The sequence below is a fragment of the Lycium ferocissimum genome, chromosome 1 (genome assembly GCF_029784015.1).
Source record: "Lycium ferocissimum isolate CSIRO_LF1 chromosome 1, AGI_CSIRO_Lferr_CH_V1, whole genome shotgun sequence".
Taxonomy (NCBI): Eukaryota; Viridiplantae; Streptophyta; class Magnoliopsida; order Solanales; family Solanaceae; genus Lycium; species Lycium ferocissimum.
The window spans coordinates 19,636,451-19,655,303 of record NC_081342.1 but is presented as its reverse complement, the minus strand read 5'-3'; the positions used below and the strand labels follow the sequence as shown (position 1 = coordinate 19,655,303).

Here is an 18,853-nt window from a genome sequence, read left to right as displayed (position 1 = left end):
GAGCCGAACAAATTCAAAGCAAAATGGAGCATACGTATGGACTTAGGGACCAATTTGCATAAATCCTTTGTTTGGGCTTGGTCGGCCCAAAATCCTTACTCTCTACTTTATTCAATTTTCGTATTTGTGCCTTTAAATTCAATATTTTGGAACCCTTATATGATTGTCATACAATTTAGAGTCGCTAAAATTAATTTCTTCTACTTAATTCAAACTCGTGTAGTAAATCGAAAAAACGGATCGAGAAACTGTTTTGGACTCGGAACGCTGGACTTGGGAAAATTACTAAACTGAATTGATATTATTGAAACTTTGGAGGACTGCACTGCCTGGGACCGTTTTAGACTGTTTTAAAACTTATGGACTAATTATTGGACGTTCGGAACTAGCGTAAATATGTATAAAAATGGATTAAAATTTGGCTAAATAAAGAATATAATTGATAGGTTAATAAATAACATAGTATAACCAATTATGGTGTGTGTGTATATATATATATATATATATATATATATACATATAAATATAGTATGATAGTATATTAAAACTATTTTCATGACTTAAAATACTTTTTTCCAAAAAAAAAAATCTTTTTGGGTGGACTTACGTGAAGTCCTACCTAAGCTAAGAGCCTTCGGGTATTAGATTAGGTGTTCAAGTCCGACGCCCACGCTCAATTTTGAGCAGAATTATACTTCGACGATTTCTTAACAAATGAATTTCTTGCATGTAAATGACACCCTTCTATTGCGGAAATTTAGACTTAAGCAATTTTTGTCCAAAATAATTTATAATCATAAGGTAAGCTATTAGAACCCATAGGTAAACCCCAATTGAGCGGATCCATAATACCGGGGTGCCTAATACCTTCCCCGGAGAATCACTAGAACCCTTACCCAGGCTTTGGTAGATTAGGTTTCTTTTAAATAATAGTTTTAAATGAACCCTTTCCGAACATGTTTTCCTAATTTCCTAAAACTTAGGTGGCGACTCTAAAATGCATCCTTTAGAGCACCATTAAGTGGTTGGCGGGTTTTTTTGACTTTCCCGGTACGATTCACAATCGTACTTCCCCGGGACACCTCCCTCCTTTTAAGACGCATGTGCTAGTTGGTTAAATTTAGAATTCCCAAAGCCCGCTACAATACCCACAAATCTCTTTTTAGTGGCTATTTTTCCAGCCAAATCCCCTCGTCAGTGAATCTCTGTCGTCGTCGGTGAAGATTTGTACTTTGTTCAAGTAAGAACTTGCTTCCTCTTCTTCAATTTCAGTTAGGATTTAGGGTTTTTTTTATTGTTGGCTAAGATGTGTGTTATTCGATGAATATTTACATTTTTGCTGTTCTTTCATGTTTTATATGCTTGTATTAGCCTTTTTATTTGGTCTTACTCAAGTGTATTATATTGTCTCAAGTTAGGGTTTTTATAGTGTTGTTTGAAGTTGGGGTTTTTGTTGGTTACAGCCTTTACTATATGTTTTTTCCTCCTATTTCATGCTTTTATCTGTTTGTGTGTTGTATTGTGTAGTTATGTCTCAATTAGGTGCATTTATGATTGTTGGTTGTAGGGTTTTGTATTTCAGATGGGGTCCCTTTTTGTTTGTTTTGAGACTTTATTCCATATTTTTGTCTATGTATGTTGAATTGTTTAGGCATGTGGTCCCTATCCCTTTGTCCTTGTCTTCAAATTACCATATAATATTGGCTGATTTCCTTCTTTTTGTGTGCTTATTGCTTTCTAATGGGTCCCTTTTTCTTTTTTTTTTTTATGTTTGCCATGTGACTTTCTTGAAGAATGGTTGCGAAGATGGATGTTGTCTTTAATTATGGAGGCAAGTGGCTATTGACACCACAGGTTGTTTACATAAAAAAACAGAACCATGTGTGGGAGGATTATGATGCTGCTTTGTTGTCTTATATAGACATTTGTACCGAATACACAGAAAGGTTTGGTTTTAGGGTGGTTAAGCAGCTGCTAGTCACGGGTCCCTCAGGTAGATATTATTTGATTAAGGGTGATTCAGGAATTAGAACACTACAATCTTCATTGTCTAGTGAGTTTAGTGTGCTTCAATTCTTTGTTGTAGATGAGAGTGAAGATAATGTTTTAGCTCCCAACATCATTCATCATAAAGAACCATGCTTTGTATCAGCAGATGTAGGAACTTATTGTGAGTCGCGTTTCGAAGAGGAGGATGATAATGAACCAGTTCCTATTGACTATGACAGTGAAGGATTGGAACTTTTTAGAAAGGAAAAGAACAGGGAAGTGAATGAGAAACTAGATAAATTTTTTAGTGTTGGAAAAGGGTATGAGCTTTAAGGATCTTAATGAAGCTAAAAGAGTTGTGGGCTATTACGCAATTTCTAATAAGAAAGGACTTAGGGTTGATCATAGTGACAATGCCAGACTTAGATATAAGTGTGATGTTGGCTGCCCTTTTGTGTGTTTGATTTCTGTAGATAACAAAGATCATGGATTTAAGATTAAGACCTTGGAATTAAAACACAATTATCAACCAGCATTTAAAAATAGAAAAGCTACTCAACAAGCTTTAGCACACTACTTCAAGAACAAAGTACAGAATAATCCTAAGTATAAGGTGAAAGACATGAGGCAGGATTTGGATGATCAATTTAAAGTTAATATTAGTACTTCAAAGATGAAGAGGGCTAAGAGGCTTGTTTTAGAGAAATTAGAGGGTACCTACATTGATGATTTCAATAGGTTGGAGGCTTATGCTCAAGAATTGAGGAATAGCAATCCTGGTACTGATGTGGTGAGAAACATATCTAAAGAGGCTCTTGAACAAGGTAAAAGAAGATTTATAAGAATGTATGTGTGCTTTCAAGCTTTGAAAAGTGGTTGGAGAGGAGATTTGAGGCCATTTATAGGGCTTGATGACACCTTTCTGAAAGGGAAATGTAGGGGAATTTTATTGGTTGCCCTTGGACAAGATTCAATGAAGCACTTCTTTCCTCTTGCTTGGGCAGTAGTGGATAGAGAAACATCCAAAGCCTGGAAATGGTTCATTGAGTTGCTGAAAAATTCCTTAGACCTGAAGGATAGTCAAGGATTCACACTTATGTATGATATGTAAAAGGTACACTTTCAGATTCCTAGTTTGACACTTTCATTATTAGTTTCTGATTTCTGTTTTGTACGTACTGATTTATATTAACTTGTTATGATAATTATTGTTGAAGGGTCTGATTGATGTTGTTACTCATGTGCTTCCCAAAGTGCACCATAAATGGTGTGTACGGGAGCCATTGAAGCCAATTGGATGAAGACTTGGAGGGGTGTACAGATGAAGAAGTTATTGTGGTGGTCTGCTTGGAGCACCTATGAAGAAGAATTTGAAGATCAGTTAAAGTCCATAGGTGTTGTGTCTGAACAATCTGTCAAAGATTTGCTATGGTACCCGGCACAACACTAGTGCAGGGCCTATTTTGACACAGTCTGCAAGACTTCTCATGTGAAAACAATTTTGTTGAGTCATTCAACAAGTGGATTCTGGAAGCAAGGATGAAACCAATAATCAAGATGTTGGAAGATATTAGAATCAAGGTACATATTTACTGTTTTTTATGCTTAAATGGATAATCTTGATTTAATAGCTTAATGGGTTTTTATTTATAAACTTGATTGAGCCTTTAAACTGGCAGTGAGTTCTTGATTTACTTCTCTTGTATTTTGTTAATTTTTTTAGCTGAATTGATGTTGTATACTATTGGATGTTTGTTATGTTATTAAAGGTTGAAGCTTTAAGAGTTGAAGGATAATCTTGATTTGATACTGGTACTGGTTTTTGTTAGAACTGAAGCTATGCTATATTATATTATTAGAACATAATATCTTGCAGACTGTAACACTATTCTCCATATTGATAGAGTCCTTTAAATTAGATAAATGTCATAAACTTAGCATTGCTGTTGGAAAATTTCAAGATAATTCAATTTCCATTTTCACTTCAGATAAGGACTTGTCACAGGTTATACATACTAACTTCACCATTTCCCTCTTTAAGCTTTTCACATTCTTTTTTCAGCATAGGGTCACCTCATTTTTTCATTTTAATCAATTTGGTGTCAGTTTCTGGGCAAAAATATCATAAAGTTGTGATCTTTAATAAATTTGCAAATCAAGAATTGATTTTTATTAAGAGTTCATTATTGGGGTTCTTGTTTTTTATTCAATGGCATTTATTTCTTTGTTGGGTTTTTGCTCTTGTTGTTGAAATGTTTGTGGAATTCGTTTGTAGTATTTAAGGGTTTGTTTTGAATGGTAAGGTCAGAATGGACCAAACAAAAATATTAGTAGTTCAATCTAAGTTTTCCAACAGCAAAGCTAAGTTTATGACATTTATCTAATTGTCCATGATTCAGAACTGAAGCAGTGCTATATTATATGATTTAAAACTAAAGCAGTGCTATATTGTCCATTATTCATAACTGTAATCACCAACAATACGATTGATTTTTGGTACTGGTACTGGTTTTTGTTAGAACTGAAATTCAAAATTTTCTATTTATGTTTTGGTTTATTTACTGGTTTTTGGTACTGGTTTCTATTAATGTGTTTCTCTTAATAGTGTTGTGAAAAAAAGCATGCTTGTACTTTTTGGTACTGTTTTTTGGTCTGTTATGAAAAGGTTATGAATAGATTGAAAGATCTCGAAGTGGAAGGAAGAAATTGGAGTTCTAATTTTAGTTCATACGCTATGGAATTGTACAATGATTTTAGAATCATTGCTCAAGGTTGTCAAGTTCAAGCTAATGGAGACCTAGGGTATGAGGTGGTTGAGGCTATAGATAGGCATGTTGTGGATCTTGTTAGGAAGAGGTGTACATGTAGGACATGGGACTTAACAGGAATACCATGTTCTCATGCTATTAAAGCCTTACTTCATGACAAAAAAGAACCATTAGATGAGTTGCATTGGTGGTATTCAAAAGAGGCTAACTTGTTGGTGTACATGCATAAGATACAGCCTGTTAGAGGTGACAAATTCTGGAAAGTTGATCCTTCTCATGCTATTGAGCCCTCAGAAGTACATAAAATGGTTGGTAGACTGCAAAGATTAAGAGAACAAGGGAAAAGACTGAGTCAGGGAAGAGGGAGGGGTTGTGGTCAGCTTCAAGAAAAGGTCTTAAAATGACATGTGGACACTGTGGTACTCTTGGTCACAATAGAAGAACATGTCCTATGGTACAGTAATTTTTTTTTATTTATTCAATGTTAACACTATCCTATTTAAATGTCTAACTAAGTTGACAAATTTTGTAGCTTCAAGCAAGCAGAAAACGATCAAGATGTGCCACTTTCAAGACCCCAAGCCGCCAAGATTCTCGATTTCGTGCTCATGCCTAATCCTGGCTTTGCCTCTTCCGGTCAACCGTTCGAAGTCCGGACCTTCAAATCAAAGAGAAAATCTAAGGATAAAGTTATTGCACCTTCAAAGAGATCTTCCAAAAATAATGTTAAACCTTCAAGTATCTTCAAGAGCACTTGTTGATGAAGATGATGATGAAGGTAAACTTGACGATGAGGATGACCAGCCAATTCTAAGGCCTAAGGTGATTTCTAAAGCTAAGACTAGGCTTAAACTCAAGAAGTTGCATCAACAACCAACTAGTGCAAGGAAGACTGGCTTCAAGAGAGATGAGAATGGTGTTAATATGCCTACAAATTTGTCATACTCACCAAGAAAGTTGGCTTGGATAGGCCAACCATGTGTGACCTCAAATCAGTTGGATGCTGCAAAAGGAAAAAAAGATTGGCAAATTGAAGGCAAAGAGGAGCAAGCATTAGGGCAGATTTTTAGTAGTTTTTTTTTTCTTTTCTGTTTTTTCAATGTTATGTAATGGCACAATTACACTTCATATTTTGTTGTTTTTGGAGTGAATCAGTCTTGGAAGTGGCTGATTTGATTCACTCCAAAAATATTTTGGGAGCTTATCTTTTGTGGGTTGCCATGTATGTCCATGGCAATGAAGTTGTGTAGTGGTTGTTGAACACTTTGCAAAAATATGACAATGCCATTGCTAGTTTAAATGTGTTGTTGATTTACATTACAATGTAATGTTGTGGTTGAACATTTTAGGCTACTTGCACATCTGGTTCTTTGCATATTGTTTCTGTTGTTTTAGGCTACTGGAATTATAGTGATCACTGGTTCTTTGCATATTGTTTCTGCTATTTTAGGCTACTTGCACAGCTGACTGGTTCTGTTTTAGGAAATCTGGCATATGATTATTTAATGTGCAAAGAACCAGTTGTATCTTGATTGTGTTATATTAACATAAGCGTATGAGTGATGCATATTTCATCTCAGGAGGCACATATTGAGCAGTTGAATTCAAGAAAGCAAGAGATTTGTTTTCAATCGCGGTTACTCCATACAAATCAACTCTTGTGTGTTATGTTACTCCATACTACATTACAGTAAAAACAAGAACCCTCCACAACTCGTTTTATAGATTAATGAAAAGAAGTTAATCATTGATCGGATGTCACAAACATATTTGCAGTTACTAAAATCATACATGTAGCAACCTAAAAAAGTCAAATACGGAGTATGAAACACTGGCATAAACAGCTGGGCATTTAACAACAACAAAAGCTAATAAATTGTTCATTACTAGGCAAACACCAACAATACATTACATTACAGCTGCAGATTCCTAAATAAGACCAACTACACTAAAAATTCATTTGACAACAACACCAACACACAAAACAAACCTAACCGACCCATGATACTAACTTAACACAAACAATAGCACTACACTACATCATCTTGGCAATTACAAAACCGACAATAACAGCCCAAGACATTAGAAGCAAGCTTATCAATTGGTGAACTTTCAACTCTAAGGTTTCCACTTTCTTCAAATTTGAACTTTCAATACCACTCTTCAACTCCAAGATTGACACTTTATCCTCCAAGGTAGAAACTTTGTTCAAATCAGAAATTTCAGTGGCATCCTTATCCTTCAACTCTAAATCGACGTTGGACACTTTGTTGAGTTCTTGGCTTTCAATACCACCCATACCCTCCATGATCTTCTTCAAATGGTTTCTTTCCTTCCGAATTGAATCCAATTCAATTTTTTGATTGTGGATCATATTTGACACATGAGGTGGAAGTTTAGCATCATCCAATCCCAATAACCACAAGAGTTTGACCCAGGAAGGCGACATTTGTAGAATCGACGTCCACCATTCTCAAGAGTTGTAGCAGTAAAATGTCTTACAATCAATCCACACTTACAAGTACGGGACTGAACTTGTTGAGGAGAAGAAACGGAAGACGATGTCGACATTTTAACAAAGAGAATGAAACAAACAACAATTTATGGAGGAAAACTAACAAGAAACTTGCATTTTCTAAGAACCCTAATAAGAAGAGGAAGAAGGAGGCTGATTTGTAATGAAATGGAGTATAGGGTTTATGAAATGGGTTTGTATGTTGTTTTGATACGCTGGAGTGGGGAATTAATCGGGGCGGGTCGGGTATTTGTTGTTGGATCAGGTTAAATGAGGGTGGATTAATTAATTTAATTTAATTTAATTATATTGATAACCAATGAGAGGCTGCCACGTGTTTAATGAAATGGGTCTGTGAAGAGTAAGGTTATTTTAGAGCCCAAACATTAACGTGGAGGGTATTTTTGAGCTGAAAGTTGGATATAGTGTATTCTAGGCCCTTTTCCAATAGTTGAAGGGTATTTTAGGCCCTTTTCCGTATAAATAAATACTTGCTAAAGAAGCAAGCAACACTATTCATTTAATTAAAAAATACAATAAGACGAACAAAATAATAATTATACTATTAAATTAATAGCGAAAATTGTAAAAATAACTATGCCAAAAATAGTACACAGTGAACAGAAAAAGGATAAACTGATCCTGAGGAGGGATGATGAGGGAAGTGGAGCAGTATAAAAAATTGATTGCGGATTGGCAGTTTTTATCTTTAATTTTAATTTTTTTCAACCACAGTAGGAAACAAAAAAGGGACGTTGTAGTAGCTACAAAGGAGCAGCTGCTATAAAGGAGTTAAAAAAAAAAAAAAAAAAAAAAAAAAAAAAAAAAACGTGATTTATGAGACCTGCTAAGTTAGTTTTCTGAAGTTTTTTTATTTTTCTAATTGTCTTTTCTTTTTATTCTTTTTGTCTATTTTATTTTTAATGTTTTTTTAAATAAGAATAAGAATTATTTTTTTGGTGATAACAGTGTCTTTCTGTCATGCTTTTGCCTCTTCAATTCTATATAGATATAGATATAGATTGTTTATGTGAGTTTAGGTTATTATTTGACAAGTAGACTCATGGGTCCACAGGTACTGTCTCCCATTTAAACTTCTTACAAATTTGCCTAAGGCACTCCATGTGATGAAAATTTAATTCAGATCGAGTATTTTTCACATTCAGCACTTGGAGGATATTAACGATAGAGAATAATTGATACAAAAATATGCCAAATATCACTCATCAAGGAAAACCATTTGGTCTTCGAACATTTTAATTAACGAATTTCCATAGGGCTATGGTAATTGGTATCCAGTTTAGTTTATTCAATTATGCGAATTGCTAATCCATATATTGCGACGAAAAGGAAGTCATGTGTTGGTGTTATAGATTAACCGTTTATTGAAACAACCTATGATCACAACTTGTATAATTCATAAATAGTACTATGTATGTATTATTAAAAGGCTTAATATATTGACAACCCCTTAAACTTGCCAATAAATTTTGTTTAGATACTCGAAGTATAACTTGTTTCAATAGAGCACATGAACACTTGATAAATTGTTCCTACTAGACACTTTCAGTTCAAATTTTTGAAAAACTTTTGCGTGTGTTCTCAAGTAGGGGTGGGCGTTAGGGCCATCTGACTGCATATGAAATTTTCGGTTTGGATATTCGGTTTTCGGATTGAGGAAATTACAATTCAAATCCAATCCAAATAAGTTCGGATTGGATTGGATATTTTAAGTTCGGTTTCGGATTATTCGGCTTGGATATTTCGGATTTTCGGATTTGACTCTTGAGTTAGGAATGAAATTCATGTGTTAGTTCCACAGAGGTAAATCTAAATCTTAGTTGCTCAGTAAAAAAGCCTTCCAGTTCAAATTAGGATTAACAAATCCAAGTCATGTTCAACATAGTAAATCTATACCAAATAAAAGCAATCTAGAAAAGTGGAAATGAACAAAATAAAATCTAAGTAGTCATCTGGAAAAATAATAAAGAACTCTGCCATAGGTGACACGTGAGACTTTTGAGACTTGAGAAGTAAGAAAACGCTATAATATTTTTGATTTAGTAGAAAATTGTATACTGGACTTAATATTTTAATGGGTAGGGCCTTAGGTACTAATTTATTGGATCTTTAGAAACTAGACTTATTAGTACTGGGCACATATGATACTTTTTTTTGCGCGGAGTGCAGTTCTTTTGGGCTGGTCTTTATATTTTGCCCCTCATTTATGCCTTCTTTAATTTTTGCCCCTTTACTGTTTAATGAAAGTTTTTTGACAAAATTACCCTTACCCCATTAAAACCCTTTCTATTTCGTCATTTGCCCTTTCTTTTTCTTTTTTTTTTTTTCTTCGTTCCTCCTCCCTCGTTTTGTGTAAATTTAACTGTTCCAAAATTTAGGTACGAATTTGGATCTTTTGCTCGTTTCAATATTTGTTTTTATGTTAAATTGTTGTTTGTTGAATTGATATCTTTGTCTTCGTCATTTTTTATATTTAATTGATCCTTTTTTATTTAAAATTATAGTGTTTTGTTAAAGTGTCTGTATGATTTTTGAACTTTAGTTTTCGTTGCCCATGTATATATTTTGGTTTTTTGAATGTCGTATTATGAATGTCGTAATATGTTTTAGTTGATTTTGATATGCGTTTTGGTTTTCTCTTAGTTGAATCTTTGAAGTTTTTTGCTTGTGAACCGTTTTTATATTGTATATGTTGTTTTTGTTTAATAATCTGGTTTTTGTGAAGAATGTGTTTGTGCGAGGCGGCATATGCCTGTTCCGGCAGAATTTTTGTTTTTTGAAACTGCATTTATGCCTATTCCGGCATAATTTCGTGATTTAAGTTACTTTGTATGTGTTTTGATTTTTTGGTGTTTTTTTTTTTAATAATGTTGGTTTTTATGATAGTTTATATGTTTTCCTGATTATAAACTTTAGTTTAAGATTTTTGGTGTTTTTTTTGTTTAGTAACCTGTGTTTTCATGAAGACTGTGTTTGTCTCGAGGCAACATATGCCTGGTCCTAGCAGAGTTATTGGTTTTTTTGAAGTTATGATTTGCTCCATAAAGTTATGCACGGTTTCCAAGCATAAAGTTATGTCGTTCCAAGCATAACTTCATGAATTAAGTTAATTTATGTGTGTCTTGGTTTTTTGGTGTTGTCTTGTTAATAATTTTTGTTTTTATGCAATCTTATGTGTTTTTGGTGTTGTGTTGTTAATAATGTTGGCTTTTTATGCAATCTTATGTGTTTTGGTTCTTTCTTCTATTATTAGTATTTGTGTACCAGTCTAGGGGCTGATTTTTTATTATGGTATATGTTAATTATTATCATTCTCATTTTTGGTTTATTCTTATGTAAATTCTTGGTTTCTGTTGACATTGATTTTTCTTTTATAGAAGGAACATCCCTTGGTTAAGTTTGAACACTGGGTTGAAGGAGGTGGCATGTAGAGTGGTGATTTTCATTTTCGTGATTTTGTCCTTTTTGAGTGTCTCTCAATTGGACTTGTTGAAAAGGGTGTGTTTGGACGGTTTGATTTGGTTGAAGTCCCCGAGTGATAGTATTTTCCATTGCTTGATCTTATCGCAACTTTCATCTAGTAATGATAGTGCGTTAAAGTTTAAGATATTTGATCGTGTGTGTGTATTTGATTCCGAGTGTTTCCGTCTTATTACTGGTTTGGATTCTTGTCTTGGCGACTTTAGTGTTGTGTCTAGCAGACCAAATAGATTGTTGAGACTAATTTTCCAAATCAGGATAGAATAAGGTTGTGTGATCTCAAGAGTTTCTTACAGATCAAGTCAAGTAATCGTCGGTGGTTTTTGGGAAAGATCTAGTGATCCTTGTTAGACTTGCCGAGATCTATATAATAGAGAGGGTTTTGTTGGGTCGTAACGAGAAATGTGTTGTTAAAGGTCATCTAACGAAGATAATTGATGATGACGGTCTTCAGTGTCTTATCCTCGGGGTTCACTTAGTTTTTTTTAATCACCACCCAAATCACTGGATCATGCGGGCACCACACTAACCCTCCCCGCGGGCGAACCTTCGTATAACTACCTTAATTTGATACAACATGCGGAATAAATACTTTTATTATAAGAAATTCCCAAAATCTCGGTCTCGACTCGTACAAGAGCTTCTAAGAAGTTTACAATTTGAATAGATACCGTACTCGAATCGGATACGACTTCGTTTAAGGATAGAGAACAAAATCTAAGGAGAGACTCGGGTTGCAATAGCTCACCCAAACGTCTTTGACGAATGCCTCGAAACGGTCGTGAGACTCCGAACATCACTCGAAAATAACTCTACACTCCGGAAGAGTGTAGCAAGAGTAATATGAGCACAACACTAGGCTCGTAGGTATCGTAAAGCCGACAATGGTTAGTTCACGCATATAAACAAGAAGCAACTAACAAGTAAGTTAGATAAAGTAATCAAACACAAATACACATCTAACAGCACGAGAAGAAAGTCTTGCATTAAAGATAATCACAAGCGGATCTCAATATCTCGATTATAAGCCCAGGAGAATTCTATAAACCTCGATTCCATCCATAACTTTAAAATAAATACTCCTCACAAACAACAACTCGCAATTCACAAATCAAGAATCAATCGAGAATGTGCCATGCAATGACATGAATAACCATTCAAATGGAGTGCTATGCAATGCAATGTCGTCTTTGTAAATGTTATGCAATGCGTAGTCACCTCTCACACTCCACTCCCGCACACGCGTGCTATGGCAATGCCTCGTAGTCATGACCCATGGGACCCGCGAAGTCCATGTACCACTCGCTCCGGGAATATAACCTCGGATCACGAGCACACTCTCGCGATCCGGCAAAGACCTCGGGCATCGGACACTCCATCGTTCCGTAAGAAAACCTCGGGCAACAAACTTTTCGCGATCTCGGCTAAAAACCTCGGGTCTCTCTCGTCCTCTCAATCTCCCACAGAAACCTCGGAGTCTTCCGTCACTCCTCAATCTCGGCAAAACCTCGTGAGTCTCTCAATCACTCTCCTCACCATTATAACAACATAAGAGTAATATGAAAGCATGTCATGCATGATATCGGTCAATTATATCACCAATATGCAATAAACAAGTACAAGTCATATTGCCCACGGCTCAATCATCAATATTACCCTTCCCTTTCATAAGGTGGGGAGCTAGTATGTGATAAAGATACAACTAGGTGATAATTACATCACATAGCACATAGAATATGGGATGCATGCCTCGCATGGAATCAACCTCAATAATCACCGCAATCATAGGTTCCATAGATTCATACTAGGAATTGCAATTCAATATTCAATTCTCGAATAACCTTCCTCTTCCATATGACCAATGGGATAACAAGAGAGAGAATTATATCAAATACATAAAATCACATACAATGACGGCTCACATAACAATATCGTAATAATGGCGACGAGCCCACATAACGTTCGGCAATACCAACCTAGATGGAATTTACCTCCACACCATGTGCCGAAGGCCTATCATGCTTTCCCCGTCAATCTACTATTTACATACGTTTCGCTAACGGAGTCTAGACATAAAGTAAACCGTAACCTACCTCAATGCGAGACGAGGTGTGTCACGAATTTTCACGCCAAAGCTTTTTCCTTGAAGTGCTTCCGAACGAACAAGGTCTTTAGTGCTTATTCGTCACACAATATGGGTACGCCGCCGATAATACTTCAACCTATATTAAGACGCCAACAACTATGGTTAAGCTACGGGGAGATTCAAACGTATTCTAACGTTAGTAACTCCTTTCTAGATGTTTAGGCGACGTTTTCTCTTGTATCTAAACCAACCACATACTACCAATACAACATCAATAATTATGTGTTCAATACCAATCCGGACAGCCCACCAATATTCTAAACAACCCACATTCATAACATGCGATAACGATTCACATACGGCTTCGACATTCTCAAGTTACTTTTATTAATTTGTAGCCTTAACGTTTTCATGTAACAACTTATAACAGCCCATCCAACATACAATATGATGTATACTCTTAACTTATAATTATTCTTTCCAACTTAATGAAAACACAAGTCCAAAGCAGTCCACTACCACAACATGTCCAAAACGGTTCCTAACCGACAACATAATAATGTTCGGAATTCTTGCAAACGTTTACGAACATACTAAGCCAACCACATGCGATTTTTATACATCATTTCATGTCTTCTTTTCATATAATTTCAGTAGATTATGACCAGCTATCCACACGACAAGTACAACATCAATTCATACGCAACTACGCTATATCGTCATTTCTATAATCTTTATAACAACTCACTAATGACTTTAGTTTCAACTCCAACCATTAAACACCTCATTTCCATCATAAAATTCATGATAATAACAATCAAAATATCAAGTAAAAACAGTTCACTAACTTCTTCACAAAAGCAGTCCACACACAGCTACACCATGCTTCAACATCACTCACATAAAATCATAGATTCAACCATTTTCATACTAACATAACTTCACCTTTAACCTTCCAATTCTTTTCATTCTTTTTACCATGAGATCTATGATAGTAACAAACATATTTATTAAAGAAAATCAGTCCATTAATTCCACCAAAACAGTCCCTACGGCCAACTAACATTCCAACACCAACTTTCATGATTTTATGCATGCGATTCATGTTCGTCAAGTTACAACCATACTTCAACATCAACACATATAACCCCATAAATACTATCATGTTCCAACATCAACACACCTTATTTCATGCATACAACTTATATTCACACATCTACATCACCCTTAATACATGAAAAGAAAGTTAGATCTTACTTGACAACTTGACTTCTCTACTTGGCTAGAGTTTGTGATTTGAGATAGAAATGGTTCTTGTTGCTCCAAAGACTATCTTCACGTTTTAGGGACCTTCTAAAGGGTTGAAACACCTTGGAAAATAATTTTTGGATCAAGACTCAAAGGGCTCAAAAATCAGCCCCTTGGCCGAATGCTCTCTCTCTAGGCTTAGGTTTTTCTTTCTTTGTGTTGTGTAGTTGAAATGAATTGTGATGGCTGATTTCTTGGTCATTATTTGGTTCAACTTTGATGCCTACAAGTTGGTCACATGCTCCACTTATGGAATGATTCATTCCATTAACTTTACACTTTAAATTTTCTAATTTGTTTTCTACAACTTTTGGCCAACCTCACCTTCTTGTTTCTCCTTTCTTCTTTCTTTTCAATTGTTTACAAGACAATTGTATGTGTGGTGAATGATTCATACACCACCCTTTGTCCATTGTAATTATGCCAAGATGAATGAGCAATATTTAATGTGAAATGATCCCTCCACCATGTTATGTCCTCCTAAAACAATGTATACTTTCATAAAGTAGTAGATGCTTAAATATTCAAATGCATGCCTCACATGGATGCCTTATTTTCAGTCACTTGGCTGAATTCCATACTCCTTTCTTTCAATTTGGTTGTCCACAATATAATGTAAGTGTAGTGGATGAATCACATTTAAATGTATATTTGTATGTCTCCCATAGTAGTCTTATTTAAGATGACTTTGAGTCATCTTTTGGACATGTCATGTTAATGTTCATATTGGCTCATTGTTGCCACTAATTTTAACTTAACACCATGATTAAGTAGTTCCTAATTTCCATTAATGCTTCTATACCAAACAAAATTTGTAGATAAATTGTGACTTCAAACGAAATCGGAAGTTAAAGTCTCTACTTTGTATCTTGAGATAGTCTTAATACTCAGCCCGACTTGAATCATCCATATCTCCTTACCCCGATATCATTTTGACGAACTGTTTGTTGCGTTGCAAACTAGACTCGATGAACTTAATTTTAGGCTTTTGTAACACCTTAAAACTCCTCATATACTAGGAGATATGCCTCCTACAATATAGGCTAAAATCGGGTCCGAGATTTTCCGAAATTGTTGATTCATTTCGTTTAACTTCTAATCCTCTTCCAACCTCATGTAACCTCTTATACATACATATACATAGTCATTTACCTCCATAACAATTCATATACATGTCTCGAAGGGTCCGTAGAATCACAATAACCATAAGTAGAACTCACAAAGCTTCGACGAAACTCCAATCGAAAAGTATATTCCTATCTTTTGTCCATCTTCTATATCATTACTAATAATCTCAAATACTTTAAAAGGTCACTCACATTACCTCATATACATACTCATAACGCGATTTCAAATCCTTTAGGTTACCGAGTCACCTCGAGATACTTAAGACAACCATATTTATAACGATATTCTTACTAACTCGATTAACTTTCCTTGAACCTTCTTAACTCATTCTTTCTTGTTTTAATACAAGTAGCACGGATTATTATGGAGTGTGACATTCTCCCCTCCTTTAGAACATTCGTCCTCGCATGTCAAATGAGGACTAAAACTCGTCAATTAAATAACCGAATCACCCGTTATCGCGGACTATAGACGACAAGATTTGACCACGAAAAGAGTGTTTTAGGAATATTATGCCCTAAAAGTGCTAAACGACCAAATGGGTCGTTACATCGAATACCAATTAAACAATCGCTCGTCCTCGAGCGATACGAGAGAATGAACGGCGACGGTAACTAAAGAATCTTTAATAGGACAATGCGGAAAACCTCTACGGAATACATCATAAACATTTCTCTCTCGCTTACTAGCGGAACTCCCTCTAACTTAGATAAAAGACCTAATTTTCATATTTCCAATTTCAAATTTTCCCCATCCTCGAGCTTTTCGAATATAATCGCTTTTGTCGGCTTGTTCTAATCCTATATTACCAAACCTATGAACGTTATCGATAGGCCCCACAATTTTCCTTAGAACCACACCAACCTTAGAATAAGACGCAAACCTTGCCCACTCGAAGCGGTAAAGTATTTCGATTTCACTAACTCTTCTTTCACCATTCTTAAATTTTCTTCGTACCACGACTCCTTAGGAATACATGAAGACCAACCCGAAACCACAACATACTCTTGTCGGGAAAGACTCCTTGCTTTAGCGGAGCAACCTTAAGCGATCCCAACAAAGGCGATCCACTCATAAGCGACCTTGCTAATTCTAAGTCTTGCTTACACCTCCAAATCACAATGCGGGAAGCATACCCTTTAATACTCCGCAGCCAAGTTCGTAGGACACCATCCGATCACCCTATAACCTCTTTGCGACCATAGTACCTTAAATCACTACCAAGTACTAACGTAACCCATTAATTTAATCATACTTTAACTCACGGAATCCTGAACCCACTTTTTCATGGATAAACCCCAATTTCTACTTTAGAAATTAGGATTAAAGTTTAAACTAAGGAATTGAATCAAGGGGAAATACCTATATTATGGTTTAGACCTTACTCCATTGAAGGAACTTGAGAACGCCTTTGAATTCTCCTAAGTCCAAGCTTTCAATATTATGAGAAACCCCAAAGCAACATTAATAACAAAAATGCCCAGCTGTTCTGCCTCGTTTCTCGTGCCAAATGATCCCAAAACTCGCTTTTGATGCTTCCAACGGATTCCTTGTGAAATTTCACTCAAGTTAGGCTTTTGAATCACTCAATTTGACCTTATAATGAATGAGATATGGTGGTTTCAAGTTTTAAAAATAATGCAGATTTTTAACACGAATTTCGATACAATTTCGCAAGTTTTAAGCAAAATTACACCGAAAAACCAGCGGATGAATTCCTTTAGTAAAATTGTTATATCTCCCTCATATGATGGCGAAACGCGAGAGACTTGTTGCTACGCTCGAAATTGCGATACGGATCTAACGGTTCAATCGAAACACGTTTTCGAAATAAATAATTTATCCAAATAATTGAATTCCAATTTTTTCATAGTGAAACCTTCTCCCAAAGTGAATCAAGTGATATCCATTGACTTCAAATTTTGCAAGCAGATCAAAATAAATACTACGGCGCTTCTAGAATGGACGATACATCAAAAAGAGGATCGATTTTCAAAAAAAAACCTGTTAATATTCTCATATTCTTTCGTCGAAGTACCCTTGCCAAAAATCCTTAATGGAAATAATTCCCCCTTTACCTTTGTTCATAAGTTCACTAACGTGATCACCGATCTCTAAAAGTCTTTCACCATTAGTACTAGTCACACCATGATCATTACATTCATACCGTAAATAATTCCATTGACCCATTGCCTTATTCGATAGTCCTCAAAAAGGTGCTCACGTATGAATAACCAACCCCTTACTTAACTATACCGAACCATACACATCTAACTAACCGTGTATTTTTTTTTTTTTTTTTTTTCGCTATCCTTTGGTCAACCCTAAGTCATTGTATTCAAAATCAAAGAAATCTGAAGATTTAACCTTTGCCTGACTTTCCGATAATTCTCATTCGAAAACTTAGATCACACCTGATAATCCTTGACTATACCTCCGTCCTTGTCCAACGCAAGGAGTTGTTTCTAATTGTCGATCAACGGCTCCCATTAGCCTATGACGAGTTCGCGAGACCATCGCATATACAACTTTAACACCTCACTTAATACCACCCATTGAAAATGCCCACGAATCAACACTCTTGGTTTCAACAATTCCCTCATCATCACTAACCTCAAAGATGCCAAGCGAACCCGCGAACACGCTTTACAAGTGAATGAACACCTCTTTGTCTATTCCCTAGACTTCACTTATCACAATGTCTGCGGCGATTTCGATCGAGAAAACCATTCTGAAAGAATTCTCAACCACTAATTCTATTCGCTATCACAATACTAATCAAATTTAAGCCAACTCCACATTTCATAGCCTATACAATATGTGCGCACGCCTTTTGCAACTTATCTCATAAACGCGTCGAGATACCAATCATTAGTTCCTATAGTGGAGATTGATCTATCGAGCATTTTTTTTTCTTACGCCTTTGTCACATCCTCACAATAACACTCTTACCCAAAATACCATAAGAACCTCTTACTTTGCTATGCTTCCCTAAAACCGATCATATCGTCGAACAAATCGCTCTTATTAAGCCATAAATGCACTCTTGCCCCTTTCGAGAAAACCCAATACTATAAATATGGAGATCCTATGACCCTATGAATCACCTTTCCCATCTCTTCAACCAACCTTACAATAACGAGATGCGAAGATGGAAACAAAGAAGATGATGGTTATCCTAATTGGTGTTTGCTTACACCACGGTACTCAGGATTGAGAAACGGTTGAGTTCTTTATTGAAGATATTATCTTTATCTTGCCCAGGAAGAGTTAGGAAAGTGAATTGATTTTGTTGTTGTTATTTATGGCAAGTGTTATGTTATTGTATCTCCCTCTTTTTCGAATAATGTATATGTAAATTGGTCTTTCATTTCTGTACATATAATGAAGTTTCACTTTTTCAAAGCGTATACTCTATTGTGTGCATGCCTTAAGCATACTTTTGCCATTTTTGTGAACGGATGTTACCCACATAGGCATACTTCTAAGATGGAAGTAGCATTTTTTTCTAAAAATAAAAAATATAATTAAAAAGTGACAATTACATCTCGAATAAGT

At 35.5% G+C, this 18,853-nt stretch overlaps 1 long non-coding RNA gene across 1 annotated transcript; it reads left to right on the top strand.

Moving 5' to 3' along the window:
• Positions 1 to 1,008: 1,008 nt before the first annotated feature.
• Positions 1,009 to 6,116, top strand: LOC132051635 (uncharacterized). The gene is made up of 3 exons (XR_009413825.1): positions 1,009 to 1,240; positions 1,794 to 3,103; positions 3,207 to 6,116. It is a non-coding gene; the product is annotated as an uncharacterized LOC132051635 (long non-coding RNA).
• Positions 6,117 to 18,853: the final 12,737 nt, after the last annotated feature.